Source organism: Thamnophis elegans, chromosome Z (genome assembly GCF_009769535.1).
Source record: "Thamnophis elegans isolate rThaEle1 chromosome Z, rThaEle1.pri, whole genome shotgun sequence".
NCBI classification, from domain to species: domain Eukaryota; kingdom Metazoa; phylum Chordata; class Lepidosauria; order Squamata; family Colubridae; genus Thamnophis; species Thamnophis elegans.
In genome coordinates this window covers 1,314,496-1,336,878 of record NC_045558.1, presented here as the reverse complement: position 1 = coordinate 1,336,878, position 22,383 = coordinate 1,314,496, and the positions used below count along the sequence as shown (strand labels likewise).

General features: G+C 44.7%; 1 long non-coding RNA gene across 1 annotated transcript; it reads left to right on the top strand.

Annotated features, from left to right (window-relative positions):
* Positions 1-16,085: 16,085 nt before the first annotated feature.
* LOC116520610 lies at positions 16,086-20,896 on the top strand. The gene is made up of 3 exons (XR_004256807.1): positions 16,086-16,984; positions 19,078-19,204; positions 20,296-20,896. It is a non-coding gene; the product is annotated as an uncharacterized LOC116520610 (long non-coding RNA).
* The last annotated feature ends 1,487 nt before the right edge of the window (positions 20,897-22,383 follow it).

Here is a 22,383-nt window from a genome sequence, read left to right as displayed (position 1 = left end):
CTTTCTTTCTCTTTCTTTCTTCCTCTTTCTTTCTTTCTCTCTCCTTTCTTCCTTCCTTTTGCATCTCTCTCTCTCCCTTTATCTTTCTTTCATCTCCCTCTCCCACTTTCTTTTTCTTTCTTTCTTTCTCTCTCTCTCTCAGTTTGTCTCTCACTCTCTGTGTGGCTCTTTGCCTCTATCTCCCTCCCTCCCTCTGTGTCTCTCTCTGTCATTCTCTCTGTGTGTCTGTCACTGTCTCTATGCGTCTGTCTCTCTCTGTCTCTCCCTCTGTATCTCCTCCCTGCCTCTGTGTGTATCTGTTTCCCACTCTGTGTGTCTGTGTGTCTGTCTGTCTCTGTCTCTGTCTCTCTCCCCCCCCCCTCTCTCTGTAAGCCGCTGTCACACCTGTCGTCCTGGATCAGGCTGAGCTGCCTGTCCTTCTTCAACACCTCCTGGGGGGTGCGCATCCATCGTAAAATCCATTGGGTCGTCCAAAGTAGCGGGGCTCAGCAGGACCTTGGCTGAATGCGTGCAAACGCTCAAGTCCGCTGCTCGCCGCTCCACAACTAGTTGCAAAGTTCCCTCTGGAGATTCTGACGGGCAGAGGCAGCGCTCCCCTCTCGAGCTTCGGTGAAGGGGATCTTTTTCTGCGGGAGGGAGCCTGATCCTGCTTGAAAAGGCTGCTGTGACGGAGCAAAGGGTGCCCTGGCTGAGGATTCCCTCCTTCAGTGGGTCTCTGGAATTGTTCCCCCTTTTTTTTTTCTACAGAAGGAAAAGGTTTTTTGACTGGACAGCTCGACAGGATTAAGGCCGTTCTGCTCCTCCTTCGCGCTGCCCTCCTCTCTCTGATAGCTGCCTGGTTAAAAAGGAGGAGGAGCCCACCTGAGAGACCACCTCCTGCCATTTACCTCCCAGAGACCAATAAGATCACACAGATTAGGCCTCCTCCGGGTTCCATCTGCCGGTCAATGTCAGTTGGCGACTCCCCGGGGGAGGGCCTTCTCTGTAGCTGCTCCAGCCCTATGGAACAATCTCCCGGTGGAGATCCGGACCCTTACTACTCTTCCGGTCTTCTGCAAAGCGATTAAGACCTGGCTCTTCCGGCAGGCCTGGGGCTGTTGATCAGCATCCAGCCCCACTCTAAGCTGTATGCATGTTGTGTAATTTTAATATTTGTTTCTTTTAATTTTTATATACGTCCCTCCGTTTATAATCTGTAAGCCGCCCAGAGTCTCTAGGGAGTGGGCGGCATACAAATGCTAATAAACCTTAAACCTTAAACCGTCCAGGAAGATGAAGAACGCGAGGGGGATCCCTGTCCCCGCGGATGGGCTTCGGACCAGCGGAGCCTCCTCTTCCTCCTTTTTAAGCAGGCGATCTTCAGCTGCAGCATAACCGCACAGGCCCTCTTCTCTCTGATAGCTGCCTGGTTTAAAAGGAGAAGGCTCTCCACTGGATCCCCCTCGCATTCCTCGTCTTCCCGGATGGGCTCCTCCTCCTTTTGAACCAGGCGGCTATCAGAGAGAAGAGGGCAGCGCCTGCCCGTGGGCTTGTGCAGCAGCCGAATCCTTGCCTCCTGTTCTTCGGCTGCTGTACAAGCCCAAGGGCACGTGTTGTCCAGTTTGCTGAATTCAGCGCGGCTTCAGAGAAAGAGCGTGCGAGAAAGCCGCCCCCCATCCCCACAGCCTGAATGTTTGAATGAAGGAGGCTGCAGGCTCCCTTGTCCTCGGCTATGCGATTTCCTTTCGTTCTCTGCTGCCCGAACGAGTGAATGAGACGGAGGGAGAACGAAAGGAGATCGCGTCGGGTGGGGGAAGCGAACCAAGCATTCCGGTACATTCCGCCACCGGAGGAAGGGGTTCTAAAACGTACGCTCAATTTCACGAACGGGTTCTAGCGTACCGGTTAGAACAGGCTGAAACCCACCCCTGCACTGACCTGGAACAAGGAGCGACTGCTTCCTCCGCCCGCTTCTTCGAATGGCAGGCCTTAAACGCGGATCTTTCCTCGCCACTTTATGAGGTTGGGCCCGGACTTGCTTTCTGAGCACGGGGCTACTGGCGGTAGTTTGCACGGAAGCCCGGTGGAGTCCTTTGCTAGCAGGCAGGTTCTAGGATGCCTGCCGCCACCAACGGACCTTCCCAAAGTCGCTTTTTTGAGCACGGGGAAAACGGATGGTATTTTGTCCCTTCTGTCTCCCTGTTGCTCAGAAAAGCAACTCCGGGAAGGTCCTTTGGTGGCGGCAGGCATCCTAGAACCTGCCTGCTAGCAAAGGACCTTCCCGAAGTCGCTTTTTTGAGCAACGGGGAGACAGAAGGGACAAAATACCATCTAGCCGGGATGGGTATACAGGGCTGCGGGCAGGGCAGCCTTACTTCTGGGTCCGGTGACCAACCGGTTCATGAGAACCGGCCGGGACCGGCAGCAACACACCCCTGAGCAGAACCATTCTGGATCCCGCGATGAGGCTGGGGTTTGCCTTGGGAGTGTAGGATCGATTCCCTGGGATCGAGTCCAGGGCACAGGGATGGAATGCAGATTGAATCTGCATGGGATGAACACCGTCGAATTCGGCTGGTACCCCAATTCTGAAAGGATGACTTTGCCTTACAAAATCACCCCCTTCTCCCCATAACCCTACGATTTTGGGGCAAGGGTGTCTACAGTGATTGGTTAAAAAAGAAAGTCACAACAGTGGTGCAACCTGTAGGAGATGACCCGGCTGAGCCCAAAGGAGGGGTCAAAAATGTCATCAGTTACGAGTCCCTGCACAGATAATTCCAGCCTGCCTTGAATTCCTTCTATTCTTATCTCCCACTCATTTCTCTTGACCATTAGTAGGCCAGATTCTTGTAGAGAGCTTAAGCTTGCAGTAATGGAATCCCTCAGATTCTGCAGCCACATCTCCTTGTCTCCTGGATCACAAATGACGGAAAGGCAGTCTTTGCATCTTCTGTGTGAACCTCTGGAGACCCCTGCCTCTTACATGGTCCTTAACTCTCCTTTGCTTAACGCGCCCCAATCCCCAGGCCGCAACTCGCTATTGGGCCCCAAGCCCTGTGGAACTGGGTTGCAGAAGTGACGGGCAAGCACGTGTGTGCATCCACAATTGCGTGAGGAGCAAGCAAGCATGGGAGCACATGCTCCATTTGTGCAAACATGGGTATGCGAGTGGCATGCGTGTGTGTCCATCACTCATACAAATGAAACTGTGCACGCTTGCCCGCCACTCGCGTGGAAGCATCCTCTCCCCCCACCTGGCCAGAAAGGTTGGGGAACTCCGGATTATTCCCCACTCTGAGCGTTTCTTATGCTGACTAAAGACATTTTGCACCTTGGGAAGGGCTGTCCCCAATTTTTGCCTTCTAACGCCTGGTTTCACCCCCAGTTGGAGGACCGACTGATACTTGACTTGGCTGAATTCCCGACTCGTCAACCTGCTATACAGGTATGTGTCAAGGTTCCGACTGACGAACCCAACCCAGCAAGCCCGCTCGAGATGATACAATCTCCGAACGCAAAATTATGTTGAGTACCTCATTTCAGCACGGCGGAAGCCAAACCAACTCTGGCTAATTCCCACGCAATCCACATACTTCAAATATAGCATTCCCCCTCCCACTATTAGAGCAGGTCACACTGTCCAATTAAAGGTCAGGGTATTGTTATGAGAAAATGCCCCTGGGGTTTGGGAAAGACCTGCGTAAGTGTCCTTGGTTCTCAGGACTCGTCTTCTTGATGTCTGGAGGTTACGTTCCATTTCCCCCATTCCTCTCCCTCCCCCCCAGTTCATTGGCAAGTTGAGAAGCGAAAGTGGTTGCAACAGCATAAAGTGCGCTTCAAACAAACCGGCAAAACAATTAACCAGTGGAACTGCTTGCCACCAGAACTTGTGGATGCTCCATCACTGGAGGCTTTTAAGAAGAGACTGGGCAACCATTTGTAAGGGTCACGTGCATGAGCAGGGGGTTGGACTAGAAGACCTCCGAGGGCCCTTCCAACTCTGTAATTCTGTCAGGGTCTCCTGCTTGAGCAGGAGGTCGCACTAGATGAGCTCCAAGGTCCCTTCCAGCTCTATTCAGCAGCTTGGTATGCAACTCCCTCTTTCTTCTCCCAGCTGGATGACCCTGAGGCAGCATCGAGAGAAGGTGCAGTCTCTACTTTCGATTCCCCGAGCGTGTCTCTCCTCATCCTCCCTCCGTAGTCCTGGCCTCTGGGCTATGGACCAAAGAGAGATTGTTGGTGGCATCTGTCGTTGCCTGAGAGTGTAGGATAGAAATCCTAAAGTGAGAGCTGAGAGATAGATCAGGGGCTGCTCAAGTTCCCCTCCGTTCTCCAGGAGAGCAGTTCTTAATTGGCATCTGCCTTCTCAATCCATCCATCAGAATACAGCTGGAAGGGATCTTGGAGGTCTTCTAGTCCAGCCCACTGTCCAAGCAGGAGACCCGACACCATTGCAGGCAAGTGACTGACCAGTCTCTTCTTCCAAACCTCCATTGATGGAGCACCCACAACCTCTGGTTGTTAGCGTTCCAAGTATCATGCAGAATTAAATCAGAGTCCAAGGCAAAACAACCCTTAAAGTTCCAATTTAATAAGTCAGACATCTTGGCACATCTGTGGAATCCCAATTCTGAAAGTTACCTAGGATTCCTACCCAGTTGAAAGTTCGTGATCTTGTCCCCACACCCACAAATCCATCACATGGTCCAATCTTCTTCTTCCACGCTGGCATCTCCACCCAGCTGGCTCCGGTCAGGTGTAAAAGTGCAGAGACAAAAGATGACCTTGGGCTTCTAGGAAAGAATGACAAAAATGACATTCCACAATCCTACTCCTTCCTATTCCCCCCTCCCAACTACTACACTAAGGAAACAGCATAAGGCAATAAGAGAGAGAGGGTGGCAGGCCAAAGATCCTAAAAGGGATATAACTGCAGGCCTGACAGTGGTGGCAAGCGGTTCCACCGGATAATTGTCCTCCCGGTAAGAGGTTTCTTCTCAATTCCAGGTTGCTTCTCTCCTGGATGAGTTTCCATCAGTCGCTTCTCATCTTGCCTTCTGGTCCTTAGGACAATGACTCCCCCCTCTTCTTTGGGGCACCCCCCCCCAAAATACTGGAATGCTGCTATAGTGTCCTTCTTTTCTCTAATCTGAGTCGCAGCCTTTCTCCCGGTTGGGAGACTTCCTTAGTGTCCTCTCCTTCCACAGAACCCAAGTGTCGAAGAATTCCCGTCAGACCTTTGGGAACGGCTACAGCGTTTCAAGGTATGTTTGGGATTGAAGAGGGTCCGGGTTGGGTGGGGTGACTCGGCGCGCAACAAGTCGCACAGCCTAACTCGACATGGGGAGAACTTGGAACCCAGAAGTTCCTTGCCTCCTGCTTTGGCTCTGGGGAGGGGATGGGCAGAGGTGGCATTCAGCCGGTTCAGACTGGTTCACCCAAATTGGTGGTGGAAATCGTGGCTGGGCCTGCCTGGCTCTATGTGGTCCTATTTAGAAGGGCCTCTCCTTCCTCTGTGCAGAAAAGTCCCCAAACTCGGAATGGGGTGTGTGGGTGTTTGCGCCTGCTTGGCTGTCGGTAGTTTGTAGGGCGCCGAGTTGTTTCCACATCGAGTTAGCCAGTACCATTTGTTCCGTACTGACCCTGCCGCGCCGAGTCAGCAGGTCCAAACCAGCTGCGCCCACCAGACGACGCACCCGCCAGCCAACGGCCGCGTGGCTGTGCCGAGTCAACCGTGCTGAGTCAGCAGCACTCAGCCAGATGCGCCAAGCTGGTCACACTTACCCAGTCACACCACTTGGCCGCCGCGAATCGTCCCCTTCCATTCCCTGCTAACCAACCCCACACCCGCCGTTTTGATCTCCCCTTCTGCAGATTGACGGTGCCGCTACTCAGGATGGTGAAGACGCGATTTGATGCGTGTTGATTCCGGCACACAAGTACGTCAAAGAGCCGAAGAGGTGTAGAAGGGTTTCGGGATGGGTTTGCGGGGATTCAAAGGAGTTTCTTTTTTAAAAAAAGATACTAATTTGATTCAACGTTGAAATTGAAAAGGTAAAAGCTAATGCAAAAATTTTAAAAATATGAAAAGAATACAAGGAAAAAACAGAAGGTGCAGAGAAGAAGCAAGAACAAATAGAGAAAGAAAGAGAGGAAGAAAGGAAATAGAAAAGAGAGGAACAAGACTATTGATTTATTGATTTATATATTTGCTTTTATTGATTTGCTGAATTATTGATTTATTGATTTTCTGATTTATTGATTTTCTGATTTATTGATTTACGGATTTACTGATATATTTATAAAATATATTGGCTGACCATCTTACCTCAGAAAAACCCTGGGCGGCTTACAATAATGAAAGATAAAAACTGAAGATAGTAAGGAAAATTGAAAAGAAATATATTTTTAAAAGTCTGTCTGTCTGTCTGTTTATCTATCTATCATCTATATCTATCTATCTATCTATCTATCTATCTATCTATCTATATCTCTCTCTCTCTCTCTCTCTCTATCTATCTATCTATCTCTATCTATCTATCTATCTATCTATCTATCTATGTATCATCTATATCTATCTATCTATCTATCTCTGTCTGTCTATCTATATCTATCTCTATCTATCTATCTATCTATCTATCTATCTATCATCTATATCTATCTATCTATCTATCTATCTCTATCTATCTATCTCTATCTATCTATCTATCTATCTATCTATATCTCTCTATCTCCATCTATCTATCTATCTATCTATCTATCTATCTATCTATATCTATCTATCTATCTATCTATCTATCTATCTATCTCTATCTATCTCTATCTATCTATCTATCTATCTATCTATCTATCTATATCTCTCTATCTCCATCTATCTATCTATCTATCTATCTATCTATCTATCTATCTATCTATCTCTATCTATCTATCATCTATATCTATCTATCTATCTATCTCTGTCTGTCTATCTATATCTATCTCTATCTATCTATCTATCATCTATATCTATCTATCTATCTATCTCTATCTATATCTATCTATCTATCTATCTATCTATCTATCTATCTAATCTCTCTATCTCCATCTATCTATCTATCTATCTATCTCTATATCTATCTATCTATCTATCTATCTATCTATCTATCTATCTATATCTCTCTATCTCCATCTATCTATCTATCTATCTATCTATCTATCTATCTATCTATATCTATCTATCTATCTATCTATCTATCATCTATATCTATCTATCTATATCTATCTATCTACATCTATCTATCTATCTATCTATCATCTATATCTATCTATCTATCTCTATATCTATCTATCTATCTATCTATCTATCTATCTATCTATCTATCATCATCATCTATCTCTTCAGTAATTTATCATCAATCATTTAATATCCATCTATATTTATCCATCCATCTATCCATCATCTACCTCTCTCTATCTACATATCATATCATATATCATATCATATCTATCTATCTATCTATCTATCTATCTATCTATCTATCTATCTATCTATCTATCTATCTATCTACCTACCTACCTACCTACCTACCTACCTACCTACCTACCTACCTATCTATCTATCTATCTATCTATCTATCTATCTCTATCTCTCTATCTCCATCTATCTATCTATCTATCTAGCTAAACCAAGATCCTTGAAGGAAGCCTTGAATGTTGTGTGTTGTGAGTGGTCTGGATGAGGAAGAACCCCCCTCCCCAACAGATAGACTATGCTTTGATCTGGCTGCTTTCAGGATTCCCCTCCCCCTCAGACCCAGATCTTGACTGGTATCTTCAAACCTCTTCTTCCTTTTCCTGCAGGCTCTGGGCTCAAAGATCAGGACAAGGAATTCAACTCTGCTTCCAGAATTTTCTCCCAATAATCTGAGCGCATTCCCCATACAGGCAGTCCTCGACTTACAACAATTCGCTTAGCAATGTCCCCGGACGACGGGACCTATGACCCCTTTCTCACGCTTACCACTATACTCATGTGATTTGAATGCTTGGACAGCCGACTCACATTTATGACCCCGGGGGTCACGCAATCCCCCCCCCCTTTTTACAACCTTTCGACCAACAAAGTCAACAGGAATTCACTTAACGACTGGGTGACTTTCTTAACCACCGCTGGGATTCCCGGTGAGAAAAAAACTGGGAAGGGGACAAAATTCACTGAACCCGTTTCTCACTTAGCAACACTTGGGTGGGGCTCAACTGGGGTCATAAGTCGAGGACTAGCTGTATGGCGGAGTCTCCTCTTCCAGATATAAGCATGAAGACAAAAAAGACTCCGCATCTCAAATCAAGATTATGCTTTTTACAATCAAACAATACTCAATGGACCGATTTCGCAAATAAAAAGTTGAAATTCTGAATTTTCACCCTTTCGCTTGTATCATTTACAAACATGGTTTAAATTTACTTCCTGTCCTGCTTAAATGAAGAATTTCCAGAAAAACCTGTAGAAACTTTCTCTCTCTCTCCCCTCCCTCCCCGTCTCCCTCTCGCCATAATCCCTTCTGAGTATATTGAGGGCTTCTCCACATCTGGTATCTGAAATGGTCCACCTTTACATCTGGAGATAAAAGCAAATGAAGAAACCAAACCCGCTTTCTAGATATAAGAGATCATGTTGACCATATTTGGGGTGAAGGGGTTAGCATCTTCCCATACTTGAGGGGCTGTCACAGAGAATAGGGGGTCATTCTCCAAAGCACTAGAAGGTAGAAGAAGAAGAAGCAATGGATGGAAACCCATCAAGGAGAGAAGCTACCTAGAACTAAGGAGAAATTTCCCGAAGGTGCGGACAATTAACTAGTGGGACAGCTCCAGAAGTTGTGGGTGCTCCAAATCTCCAACTGGAGGTCTTCAAGAACAGATTGGACAGTTGGTGGTGCAATACTGGAAGAAGGAAGATTTGCCTACTATTCAAGAATGGACTTAAAAGTAACAAGCCTAGCAGAGATGGCTAAAATATCAGGATATCTCAAGGACCACTCAAATGAGAGATATAAACTGGAGTGGAGAAGATGGATTGACTATACTCAAAATAAATATGGGACTAAGAAATTCCAGATAGTCGGACTTCCTGGGCGGAGCTTACTGATAGTGGCAGCTTAAAATAGCTGCCCCCGAATTCCTAGTCACGTATCTGTTTAGATGATCATCTGTCTGACGTCTAACAGGTTTCTTATCCTTCAGGCAAGAAGGGAAGAAGATATAGTTTTGCTGGCAAATGCCCTTCAATTTTTGCAGCTTTTGTGTCTGCAGAGAGAGGGGGGCCAGCCCAAGGCAGAACAGCATCCATGCTGGGAACTTCAAACTGCCTTGCGCAGTACAAAGTAAGATCTCTCCCACTCAGTTCACAGCTTTCATTTATTTGATTTTAATGCGAGCTGAATCCGTTTACGAGGACATTAATTGTTTACCAAGATCCTAGCTTTTTTTTTTTACAAGATCATCTTCTGAAAATCTATTTACTTAGAGGCTTTTAAAATGGCACCGAGCCGGCTGGATTCTCTTGTAACAATGATTATTTTCTTAATCTCCTTGTTAAACGCTCCAGAATTTTAAAACTTCAAAGGAGTGATTTATCACCCTGCCTCACAATCGGCCAGCAGAAACTTTTTAATTAGTTTCATTTTTACAAGACTTCCTTTCTCTCATTAATCTTGCTTATCTGGAATTTAAATGGTGATGAATCTGCTGAACTGTCTTGTTACAATGCTTATTTTCTGAAATCCTCGGTAAAGCTTTGCCAAGCCTCAAATTTCAAAACAAAGGGAGAAATTCAGCATCTTTTCCTATAGCTGCACAGTCAGCCAGTAGAGTTTTATTAACTGCTTGAAGATAAAATTTGGAATGGCCTCAAAACCAAATCCTAATCTGAAACCGTTGCCCTCTATTCCCAGGGGCACATCCTCAGTGCCTGGCACAAGGTTGCAGCCTCCGCTCCCTACACCCCCTGCTGGAGATTTGTTAACAAAAGAATTCTTCTTGAGTGAATTAAGTGTGGCCCTCAACTCTCAGACAATTAAAATGGAAGTTAAACTTAGAGATCTTAAAGAGGAGATAAAACAGGAGATAAAACAGGAGGGAAAAGAAGAAATAAAAGAAATAAAAGGGGAAATAAAAGAACTTAAACAGGAGTTGTATGATAAAATCTATGCCAGGGTTGTTAAAATTAAAGATGAAATGCTGGGACTTGTAACTGTATTGACAGAACATGTTTCCAGAATTGAAGATAGTCTAGAGGATCTTAATGAGGCTAATACCAACTTGACATTGAAAACAGAGATGGTGCAACAAAAAGTTGAAAATGATGAAAAAAAAATTATTATGATACAGTATAGACAAATGGAACTGGCATTAAGAGTAAGGAGGCTGCATGAGGAGAAACAGGAGAACCTGAAACAGATCCTATCAGAAGCCTTTGACCATCTGGTGGGAAGACCAGGGACTAAGCTCGACTGGCAGATCGACAAAGTTTATCGCGTTAACTCCTGGGTGGCAAAGCAGAAACAGCTTCCTCGAGACATCATTATATACTTCACTACAAGAGAGCTCAGAAACATGATACCACAAGAGTCTTATAACACTAAGCTCCAAATTGACGGTCAAGACCTGATTGTTTTAAAAGAGATACCACCTCAAATGCTAAGAGCCAGGAGAGACTACGCTTTTTTAGTCGAAGAACTCAGAAACCATCAGATACAGTATAGATGGGACGCACCATTTGGTATTATATTACATTTGATAGGCAAAGATATCGCCTCAACTCTGTATGGAAAGCCCGAGATTTTTACCATAATATTTTGAAGGCTGGATATCCTGCATCATCTGGACCTGGAGAAAGACCACAAGAAGGACAGGACAGACAGCAAACTACACAACTATCAGATAAGATGGAGCATCTCTCTCTTCTAGAAGCGCAAGGTGTTATGGAACAAAGACGTAGCCGTATGATTACTAGACGAATGGAGAAACAAGCTAAAAGGCAACAACCTCAACAATCACCGGCCATCGATCAAGGAGCTACAGTAACAAGTCTGGAAGCAGTGGGAGGAGCTAGGCCTAAGGTTAAACAGGCCATGCAGGAAGCTCTAAAAAAGCTTCAGCCAACCAAAGATGACAACTAAGATCTTAACATGGAATGTCAATGGATTGAATTCCCCACAGAAGAGAAAGAAAATACTTCACTATCTCAAACAGTTTAAGAATGACATAATTTGTTTGCAAGAAACTCATATCAAATCAACTGATGAAAAATATCTGATTAACTCAAAACTTGGTCAACATTTTGTAGCTTCTGCTATGGAAAAGAAAAATGGTATAGTTGTATACTTAAGAAAAGACATGAAAGCTGAATTAATTGAAGCAGATCCCTTCGGAAGATATATTGCGTTAGATCTAATCCTAGAAGGGAAAAAGACATTACTTTTGGGAATTTATGCTCCTAATCAACAGCAAGACGGATTCTATAGAAATCTTCATGACAAATTAGTACAGTGGGACTATAGGTCCTGTATACTATTGGGTGATTGGAATGGTGTGATAGACACTAAAAGAGATAAGAAGACCTCTCGCCCAAATACTAAGATGCGAGCAAAGCTACCCAAACCTTTTTTTGACATGATGGACGACTTTGAATTGAGAGATATTTGGTGAGAAAGAAACGCAGAGGAATATGATTTCACTTTCTTCTCTGATAGACATCAATCCCTTTCAAGGATTGATTTTATACTAATCACTAATGATTTGCTTTTTAGGGTCAAGAAGACAAAGATTGCGGCTAGGGTCCTTTCGGATCATAACCCAGTTTGGATGGAATTGGGAAGGGTAGTGCAGGCAAGAAGGTCTTGGAGATTGAATGAAAACTTATTTAGATATGAAAAGTATATTAATGATTGTAAAAAATTGTTATCTGAATATTTTGTTTTGAATATGAATAAGGGTACATCTATGGAATTCATATGGGATGCAAGCAAAGCGTATATGAGAGGAGTGCTGATGAATATAAATAAAACACATAGATAAAAACAAGGGCTAAAACGAACAGAATTGGAAGAGGAAATTAAGAGAAAAGAGTTGGAGTTAACAATGAATCCAGGTGATACAAAGGTTAAGGAAGCTATCACCATATTAAAATCTCAATTTGACATGTTGATCTCTGACCAGGTAGCCAGGTTTTGTAACGCAAACAAACCTGGCAGATGGTTAGCTTATCAGATTAGGAAAAAAAGGAAAACTCAAAATATATCTAAACTGATTTACAGAGGCAAGGAGGTGTTTCAGCAGGAAGAGATTCAAAAGGCATTTCGGGAATTTTTTACAGAATTGTATAAAGGGGATAAAATTAAGAGTTTAGATATAGACAAATACTTAGATAAAGAGAAAATACCCTCAGTTAGAGCAGAGCACAGGCAAAAATTGAATCAACCAATAACCTCGGGGGAAATTTTGCAGGTAATTAAGCAATTAAAGTTAGGGAAAGCATCAGGTACAGACGGTTTGACAGCGGTTTACTATAAAAACTTACAGTTAGAAATGGTAGAACCTCTTAGAGAATTATTTAATATGATTCAAATGGAAGGTAAAGTGCCTCCATCTTGGAAGACAGCGTTTATATCTTTGATACCCAAAGAAGATCAAGATACTACCCAACCCAAAAATTATAGACCTATCTCATTACTTAATGTAGATTATAAAAATTTTACTAAAATACTAGCAAATAGGTTAATGGTGGTTATTCAACAATTGATACACACTGACCAAACAGGTTTTATACAGGGGAGACAGATGAAAAGTAATGTCAGATTAATTATTAATGCATTAGAATATTTGGGAAAGAACAACCAGATCCCTGCTGCGTTTATGAAGCAGTGGCACTATCTCTAATTAGTGATTGGACTCATTTAACTAATGATAGAATACTGAATATCGAGGGACACGATCTGGTATATGGTTGGCATGCTTACCTGTTATTCAACAAAAAATTGGATAAGAAGTTTAAAAGTCATATTTTAAGAAATGCTTTACTGCGGGTCTGGAAAAAATACCAATATAAATTAAATGATAAGATACCCCTGTGGGCAATTCCTAGACATGCAATTGAAAATATGAACATAGCACAAAAACAGGATAGAACTACCTATAGACAGCTTCTCATTTTGGAAAGGGGGGTACTACAACTAAAATCTTTAGAGGTATTAAAAGAAAAGAAGGTAGTTCAAACATGGTTCCAGTATGGGCAATTACAGGCCAGGTGGAAAATAGATCAAAAAAATGGTTTTATCCAAGTTGAAGATAATTTGTTTAAACAAATAAGAGATCAAAGCTTAATGCATATAAAGATGATATATAATGTATTAATACAGATGGATTCGGAAACAGAATTAGTTAAAGATTGTATGATAAAGTGGGCTCAAAATATTGAAGAACAAATAATGTTGGATACATGGGAAAGAATATGGGTAACAAATGTGAAATTCACACAAGCTCAAAATCTGAGAGAAAATTTTTATAAGATGTTCTATAGATGGCATTTAGATCCTAGAAAGCTGGCTTCTACAGGGCGGGGCATAACCTTTTCCTAGGGGGTCACAGCAACACTTGTAATAACAACACAAATAATTCATACACCATTCGAAAGCCCATCAAAAACTGAGTTTATTGACACGATTTAATAGTCAGTATGACCACCATTAGCCCTTCAAACAGCATTCAAACGAGGTGGATAAGAACACAACAAATCTTCAAACAGTTCCGTTCGATTTTCCAGATTTTTCAACACAGTTTCCAAATTCATTCTCAAAGTTTCAACCAAATATCGATTTTGACCTTGCTCCTGAATCATCAGAGCTTCCACTTCATCCTTAATTATGGCCCCAATGTTCTCTGCCGGATTGAGATCTGGCGAATTGAGATCTGGCTCCAGCATCGCGAGGCTCTCGAAAGGCAATGCATTTTATTCTGTCAATGATCCTTTGTTCTTCCGAATTGAATTTTCCAGCCATTCTTAAAGCAAATTTAACATTTAATAGCTCATTCAATTCAGTTTTTTATGGGCTTTAAAATGAGGTGTCGCGGAAGTTGTAAACTGCTGTCGATCTTGCTGTGACCCCCTAGGAAAAGGTTATGCCCCGCCCTGTATGTATCCGAATGTACAGCCTAAATGTTGGAGGTGTGGTTCTCTCGATGCTACATATTTTCATATATGGTGGACCTGCCAAAAGGTTAAGGCATTCTGGATAAAAATATGGTGGATTATGCAAAATATCTTTAAAAGAAGGATAAAGTTTACTCCTCAGTTATTCTTACTAGGTATATGTACTGACTTTACAGTGGTAGAGATTAACTTGATTCTGCACCTAATAACGGCAGCAAGACTGTTGGTGGTGCAATACTGGAAGAAGGAAGACTTGCCTACAATCCAAGAATGGACATTGAAAGTTACAAACTTAGCCGAGATGGCTAAAATATCGGCATATCTTAAAGATCACTCAAATGAGAGATATAAACGAGACTGGAAAAAATGGATTGACTATATACAAAATAAATACGGGACCAAGAAATTCCAGTTAGCCTATGTTTAAGATCAGAAATGATTTAAATTGTTTAAAGTTAGCTCAGCAAGAAGAAGCTAAGATCAATGTAGAGATGTCATTAATTTCTTTATTTCTTTTTTCTCAATAGATTTTAGACTGTGTTTGTTAAAAATCCATACCTTGTTCTGGGAAGTCGGGGGGGGGGAGGAGGGGGGTTGGGGGGAGGAGGAGGGAGGGTGGGATATGCATTAGGCTAGACAAGAATTTGGTGATAAACTAGAACTATTTTGACACACAAAAAATTGTACTCCGATGTCTTACTGATTGAGGAATGATGAAATGTTTGTTTTAAAAGAAAATAAAACTTTTGAATCTCCAACATTTAAAAAAAAGAAAGAAAGAAATTCCAGATAGTTTATGACTGAAGAAACAAGGAATGATATAATCTGTTTGGAGTTAGCCTAGCAAAGAGGAGTTAAAGCTCAAATGAAAGATGATGCTAACTTTCTTTTTTTAAAGTTTATGTTAGAATATCTTTGTTAAAGAATTTTACCCTGTATTGGTTTTGGGAACGGGGGGGGGGGAGGCTGGGGGGGGTTGGGGGGAGGGTAGGGGGAGGGAGGTAAATATTTGTAAAAGTTTTGTTTTTAAAATTTTCAATTAAAAAAAAAAAAAGAACAGATTGGACCGGAAGATTTTTCATTGCATGAAGATCTTCCAGAAACCGTAGAAAACCTGGTCTGGTCTCTCTCTCGCTCCCCCCATAGTTCCCCTGAGTAGGTTGAAGGTTCCTCCACATCTGGGATCTGAAATGATCCACCTGTAGGTCTGGAGATCAAACCACGTAAAGAGACCAAGCCAGTTTTCCATAGATGAGAGATCATATCTGGAGGCCTTCAAGAAAAAATTGGACAGGAAGATTTGTCAGAATGGTATGGGGTCTCCTCTTAATAGGGTTCGACTAGAAGACCCCCTTGTCCTTCCTTTCTCCTTCTGAAGTCCAGACTTCCTTGATTCACCTCCTCCATTATCTCCTGCTCTGAAGGCCACGTTTTTTCCACCGAGTGGCCTTTCACTTCTGGAGGTCAAGTGGAAAATTTCCATGGTCCCATCCCTGAATTCCTCTTCCATCCAAATTAATCCTTTCTGTAGGATATTGGTTAATTTTTAACAGTCCTCCAAGGCGCCTGGGCTCCCCCTCTTTGCTTCTTCCAGCAGATGTCCAGGCTGAAGGGAAGTTCTCGGAAAGATCTTCTGGTGGTCCTCCAGAATGGAGTCCTGGCTGTTGTGGGTCTGGGTTGCCACCGTTGTTGTTGTTGTGGGTTTTGCTGACCTGTCAGATGGAGAAGAGGGAGAAGAGGAAAACGGGGAGACACAGGTTGGTACAATCTGGGGATAGGAATGTAGGCCTCATCTCAATTTCTCGATAGACCTCTTGGCCAGGACAAGGAGCAATGGATGGAAACTCATTAAGGAGAGAAGCAACCTGGAATTAAGGAGGAATTTCCGGACAGGGAGGATCATTCACCAGTGGAACAGCTGGCCACCAGGAGTTGCAGGTGTTGCAACACTGAAGGTTTTCAAGAAGAGACTGAGCGACCACTTGTCGGAAATGGTATAAGGTGCCCTGCTCAACTGGGGGGGGGGGGGTTGAGCTGAATGACCTCCAAGGTCCCTTTGTCATTTTGTAAGGGTCTCCTGCTTGAACAGGGGTCAGACTAGAAGACCTCCAAGGTCCCTTTCAGCTCTTCCAATTCTGTAAGGGTTTATTGCATGAGCTGTGGGTTGGACTAGATGACCTCAAGGTTATTTCCAACTCTATTATTCTATAATTGTGTAAAGGTCTCCTGCTCGAGAAGGGGTTGGACTAGAAGACCTCCAAGGTCCCTTTCAGCTCTTCTAATTCTGTAAGGGTTTCCTGCATGAGCTGTGGGTTGGACTAGATGACCTCAAGGTTCTTTCCAACTCTATTATTCTATAATTGTGTAAAGGTCTCCTGCTCGAGAAGGGGTTGGACTAGAAGACCTCCAAGGTCCCTTTCAGCTCTTCCAATTCTGTAAGGGTTTCTTGCATGAGCTGTGGGATGGACTAGATGAGCTCAAGGTTCTTTCCAACTCTATTATTCTCTAATTCAGTAAAAATCTCCTGCTCGAGCAGGGGTTGGACTGGAAGACCTCCGAGGTCCCTTCCAGTTCTATTCTGACGGAAGTGTATGCCTGACAAAAAAGGGCTGAATTTGACCCCGAGGGAGGGAGGGGGCCCTTGTAAAACAGCCAAGTCCTCTCTATGACCTCTCCATCCTGCAGGGCGGCGATGGTGAGGGCAGCAGGGCAACCGTCTGAATAATCCGGACCACCCAGTACCAACGGAAGCGATGGAGACCTTACCGGTTATGTAGCCTCTCAGCTCTGAGCCGAGGGCTGATGAACACCGTGGTGAGTGGGGCTGGGCGCTTTGGGGGGCAACGCTGCTCCTCCCACGGGCCTTTCAACTCCGACGGACCTTGGATGAAGCAGATTATCCAGATCCCTTTCAGTCGGGTTTTAGGTCTGGTTACTGCACCGAAACTGCTTTGGTCGCGCTGACCGATGATCTCTGGCGGGCCAGGGATAGAGGACATTCCTCTATCCTGGTGCTTCTTGACCTCTCAGCAACCTTCGATACCATCAACCATGGTATCCTTCTGTGACGACTGGGGGAGGTGGGAGTGGGAGGCACCGTTTTAAGGTGGTTCTCCTCTTACCTCTCTGACAGGTCGCAGTCGGTGTTGGTCGGAGGACAGAGGCCGACCCCTAGGCCCCTTAAATACGGGGTGCCACAGGGCTCGGTCCTGTCCCCTCTCCTATTTAACATCTACATGAAGCCGCTGGGTGAGATCATTCGCCAGCACGGGATCAAATACCACCAATATGCGGATGATACCCAGCTGTATCCGTCCGCCCCGTGCCAACTCAGCAAAGCAGTGGAAGTGATGTGCCAGTGCCTGGAGGCTGTTAGGGTCTGGATGGGAGTAAACAAGCTGGCACTCAATCCAGACAAGACCGAGTGGCTATGGATGTTGCCCCCCAAGGATGGTCCAGATATTCCATCTCTCAGCCTGGGGGGTGAAACTCTGCACCCCCTCAGAGAGGGTCCGCAACTTGGGTGTCCTCCTGGACTTGCAGCTGACATTAGAACACCATCTGTCAGCTGTGACCAGGGGGGCTTTTGCCCAGGTTCGCCTGGTGCACCAGTTGCGGTCCTACCTGGACTGGGAGGCACTTCAAATGGTCACTCATGCCCTCGTCACCTCAAGGCTTGATTACTGCAATGTGGTCTACATGGGGCTGCCCCTGAAGAGTGTTCAGAGACCACAGTTAGTCCAGAAGGCAGCCGCGCGAGCGATATCGGGTGTACCTAGATACACCCATGTTACACCTATCCTCCGCGAGCTGCACTGGCTTCCCATCGGTCTCCGGACGCGCTTCAAGGTGCTGGTTGTCACCTTTAAAGCCCTACATGGCCTAGGACCTGGATATCTGTGGGACTGCCTCCTGCCACATACCTCCCAATGACCTATAAGATCTCACAGGCTGGGCCTCCTCCAGGTGCCGTCGACCGGGCAATGCCAGCTGACGACCACCCAGGGGAGGGCTTTCTCTGTAGCTGCTCCGGCCCTGTGGAATGATCTGCCCGCGGAGATCCGGACCCTTCCCATTCTCTCGGCCTTCTGAAAAGCCACTAAAACCTGGCTGTTCCAGCAGGCCTGGGGCTGTTGAACCCATAATGAGGTCCAGCCCCATCTAGGACTGAGTGTATGGTGTGTTGCTTTTAAATCTATCTTTTCTTTTTCTATATTTTAGTTTTTATTTTATTCTTGTATTTGTAAGCCACCCGGAGTCCTACGGGATTGGGCGGCATAAAATTTTTATTAAATTCAAATTCAACCTGGGGAACTGGTCTTTGGCATGGTGGGGCGTGGATTTTGGGGTGGAACAGGGCAGCAGGCATGGGTAGCTGGACTCCAAAGTTGGCAGTTCTTGGACTGAAGGGGTCGTTGGGGCGCTCTGAGCATGGTGGTTTTCTTGCAGACGTCTCGTGACCCAAGTTGGGAACAGCATCAGTGCTGAGAGAGATGGAGATTTGCGGAGTTGGGAAGGGGGAGGAAGAAAATGAGGAGGGGGAAGAGAAGGAGGGGGAGAAGGAGGGGGGAAAGGACTGCTAGGCTCTTGGTAGGGTTCTTGCAGACAACTCATGACCAAACTAGGTAACACCATCAGTGCTAGAAGATAGTGGAGTTTGTGGAGAGGAGGAGGGGGGGGGGAAGACTGCGGAATCTTTGGTGCTCTCTGAGCTCGGTTTTCCTACAGACGTCTCATGACCCAACTAGCTAACATCTCAGTGCTAGAAGGGCGAGGGGTTTTGCTCTTATTTTCATATATCTAACCTTGGGTCCTCTCACTGTGGTATGGGAATGGCGGCTCTCCGGCTCTCAAATCCTGGTAGGACCCTGTGAGCATCTCCTCCCCCTTCCTTTGGTTCCCCCCAGAGTCCTCCGCAGGGGAAGAGAGAAGAAGGTGCCCCCCCGCCAGGTGAGAGAAGCCAGTGCCAACGGACACCCCCCCTTTCTGGTGCATTCTCAGACTCCAATGACCCACCCCACAGCAGGCAAAAAGGTGAGAGCTTTCAGGCTTCCCCTGGGGACATTGCTCATCAGACAGTCGCCAAACGGGATCGCATGACCCCTGGCTATGAGGGCTATGACCGTCATAAATATGTCGTCAGGTGGCAAGAATCCAAATTTTGATCACTTCACCAGGGGGGATTTTCGCAATGTTTGTAAGTGTGAAAAACTGTCATAAGGGACTTTTTTCAGTGCCATTGCAACTTCCAATGGTCCCGAAATGAACCGTTATAACTCGAGGACCAGCTGTCAATCAATAATGCAGGGCTTAATTTTGGCCAAGCTCTCGTGTCGCCTTAAACCATGGTTTGCTTTCACTGCTGCAACGGTCGTAAGAGTGGAAACTGATCCTAAGTCCCTTTTTTCAGGGCTGCTGTAACTTCAGATAGTCACTAAATGAATTATTGTAAGTCGAGGACTCCCTATAAATCAACAATGCTGGGCTTAATCTTGGCCAAGCACTTGTGTTGCATTAAACCATGGCAAGAAAGGTTGTAAAAGGGGGCAAAACTCACTTAACAACTGTCTCACTTAGCCACACAAATTGTCAGTCGATTGTGGTCATAAGTCAAGGACTACCTGTGATCCTCATACAGGCAGCCCTCAACTTACGATGGTTCACTTAGTGACCATTTAAAGTTACAACGGCCCTGAAAAAACTGACCTTTTTTCACACTTACGACCATTGTGGCATCTCCGTGGTCGTGTGATCAAAACTGAGATGCTTGGCAACCGACTCGCATTTATGACGGTCGCAGCATCCCGGAGTTCCACGATCCCATTTTGAGACCTTCCAATGAGCAAAATCAACAGGGAAGACAGATTCACTTAATGACCATATGCCTAACTTTAATAATTGTGGTGATTCACTTAATGATGGTGGTGAGAAACTCACTCAACAACCCTCTCGCTTAGCAACATAAATCATGGGCTCAATTACAGTCGTAAGGCCGAGGACTCCCAGTGGATCGTCATAGCTGCAAGTTTAGTGACATAAATGTTGAAGATTGCTTTTGGTCGTATGTCGAGGACTGCCTATATATCCTGACTGTGTTATTTTGACTTCTTTTTCCCCCCCGACAGTCTCTGGAATCTTTCCTGCTCCAGAGTTAAGAAGAAAGAATCAAGTGCGGGGCCCCGCAACGTAATTGTGGGAATGTGCTCTTGCCTGATGTGTTTGGGGGTCTCTGCCCATCCAAGGTGGATTTTTGGGGAACCCACAGCATGATGGGAGATTTCATCAATGGCGGAAATATTTCATTCAATCAGTGTTTGATCACTTTAAGAGGGGAGGACTCCAACTCCCAGAATCCCCCAGCCATCATGCTTTAAGAGGGGAGGACTCCAACTCCCAGAATCCCCCACCCAGAAAGCTTTAAAAGGAGAGGACTCCCACTCCCAGAATCCCCTAGATGGCCTGCTTTAAGAAGGATGGATTTCAATGCCTGTATGTTGGCTGAGGAATTCTGGGAGTTGAAGTCCTCCCCTTTTAAAATGACCAAGGTTGAGAATCAGGACATTAAATCCTTCCTCGTCATATCCCCAGAGCATCAAGAATCAAGATGGCTGCTCTGTTCATATGTCTCTTCAATTTTTTTGGGGGGGGGGGGACAAATTGTATCTGGAACGCCAAATAAAAGCGGTGAGTTCTGGATTTTCTGTCGTTAAATAAAACCGACGCATTTTTTTGGCTCCCAATCTGTTTATTTGTTCAAATTCTGCTTAATGCGGTAATGTTTAACCAGCCTCTTCACCTTTGTCCGTGGGAGAACTTTTGCATGAAAAGCCAAATATGGCTAGTCCTCGAGTTATGACAGGTACATTGAGTGACTGTTCAAAGTGACGCCGTCCCTGGGGGCGGGGGAAATGACTTAGGATCATGTCTCACTTTCACGACCATTGCAGCATCAACATTCAGACGTTTGTCAACTGACTCGGCTTTATGACGGCGGCGTTGCCCCGGGATCACGTGATCCGCTTTTGCGACCGTCCGACCAGCAAAAAGGGAAGGAAACAAGATTCGCTTACCAACCATGTTTCAGCGATTCACTTAGCAAATGTTGCCCGAGAGATTGTAAAATGGGGGCAAAACTCACTTGACAGCTGTCTCACTTAGTGATGAAAATGGGGCGGGGGCTGAATTGCGGTTGTAAGGTTAGGACTGTCTGAAAATCAATAAGGCAGGGCTTAATCTTGGCCGAGCTCTCGTGTCGCATTAAACCTGTGGTTGTAAGTGTGAAAAATGAGAAAAAGAGAGAGAGAGGAGGGGAGCAGGCAGACGGAGACAGAGACAGATATATAAAATAATTGAGGAGAGAGAGAGAGAGAGAGAGGATAAATGATAGATAGCTAAATAGATAGACAGACAGACAGATAACTATAGAGAGAAACAGATAAAGATGGATAGATAGATTGAGAAAGATAGATACATGATAAATGATAGATAGATAGACAGACACACGTATATATATAGAGAGAGAGAGAGAAAGAGAAAAAAGGAGGAAAGAAAGAGAGAAATTGATTATAAATGTAAGAAAGGTATAGAGGACATAGAAAGAAAGGTGATAAATAGATGAATAGAGAGAAAGAGATAAATGGATGGATGGATGGATGGATGGATGGATGGATGGATGGATGGATAGAGAGTGAGAAAGAAAGAGAGCAATAGAATGATGATAAATGATAGATAGATAGACAGACACACGTATATATATATAGAGAGAGAGAAAGAGAAAAAAGGAGGAAAGAAAGAGAGAAATTGATTATAAATGTAAGAAAGTTATATAGAAGACATAGAAAGAAAGGTGATAAATAGATGAATAGAGAGAAAGAGATAAACGGATGGATGGATGGATAGATAGTGAGAAAGAAAGAGAGCAATAGAATGATGATAAATGATAGATAGACATAGAAAGAAAGAGATGATAAATAGATAAAGAGAGGTAGATAAAGATAGACAGATAGTGAGAAAGAGAGCAATAGATGATAAATGACAAATAGACATACGTATCATATAGAGAGAGACAGAGACAGAGATCGATACTTAGAGCAGCCTATATTCCCGCAAGTCCCATGTTCCAGACCACGCTGGTGGGTGTGTGGGTGTGTGTGTGTGTGTTGTGTGTTTCGAAACGCGCCTGGCAACCCCCTCCCCGAAAGCAGCGCCGCCCT